We start from the raw sequence: 1,063 nt of genomic DNA on the forward strand, positions 1-1,063 counted from the left end.
TCCTGCTCCGTTCTATAGACATTCCATAGACGATTGCTTTTCATTTTCACGTTCAATGGTGAATTGAATAGACGGCTCAATCGACTTATTCATTATGATGGGACTACCGTGTGACAGAGTTTCCAGTTCCCTATTTGCCTTCGCAGCTCAAATTGATAGAGCATTACGCCGGTACCGCGGCGGTCTTTCAACCCTGACTGTTGTATATTCACGAACTTGACTAAGATGGCGAACTTTAACATTACATTGTTCGAAGAACAAAGCATAGGATTCGGTTCTGACTTTGGGCGGTCGCGATTTGGCCGCACATGCGTAAGATTTCTTTGCCTCGTAGAGACACTTTTTAGAGAAGGCAACCCAAGTAGAATTCGAACTCGGTATCTCCTCATTCAGAGGCAATCACGATGACCACTAAACCACGGAAGACTACGTGACAGATTAACGGGGACGCGTGACCGGAAACGAGTTCTTATGTTTCCGTTGCACGCAATACAATATCCGGTTATCTGATGACTCGGTAACACATCCTATCTGGCTAATTGCATGATTTTGTAATTTTTCCGGTATTGTTAAAAGTTTTAAATATTTTAAAACACCACCGTAGAGACTGAAGTTTTAAATGTTAACAACTATTCTACGATCGTACTTACCCCCCCCCCCTTCCCCTGGGGGGAAACCCATATAGAAAGAGGAGGGATGCTCGTCGGAAATTCTAAATTATCCCCCTAAAGGACACCTAAAGTAAATACACACTTTTATATTTCTTCGCGCGCAACCCTATTAAATAGAAAACTTCACGCCCCCCCCCCGGAACTTAACCATGTGGTTGGATCACGCTGAATGGGGAATTCGGACCACGAAATTGAACTGGATATTTGACGTTAAAAGAAATCGGCTAAAATTCCTTCGAACAAAGTATAGGCTACCCGTAGCCTCTTGTTTATTCTCAACGCGAGCGAAAGCACCTGTACAATATATCATACATGATCTAGGCATGAATGCACAGGAAAACCAAAGTACATCAAATAGACTTTTCCTGCTCTCCTTTCATTACAGCGCCGGT

At 43.2% G+C, this 1,063-nt stretch overlaps 1 protein-coding gene across 1 annotated transcript in view; it reads left to right on the forward strand.

Annotated features, from left to right (window-relative positions):
• Positions 1-582, forward strand: part of LOC138013146 (solute carrier family 23 member 2-like) — a 33,292-nt gene extending 32,710 nt beyond the window's left edge. Inside the window, exon 14 of the mRNA XM_068860141.1 lies at positions 1-582. This exon is cut by the window's left edge and continues 2,591 nt beyond it. The gene's annotated coding sequence lies outside the window, so the exon portion shown is untranslated.
• The last annotated feature ends 481 nt before the right edge of the window (positions 583-1,063 follow it).

This window comes from Montipora foliosa, chromosome 8 (genome assembly GCF_036669935.1).
Source record: "Montipora foliosa isolate CH-2021 chromosome 8, ASM3666993v2, whole genome shotgun sequence".
Lineage (NCBI taxonomy): Eukaryota > Metazoa > Cnidaria > Anthozoa > Scleractinia > Acroporidae > Montipora > Montipora foliosa.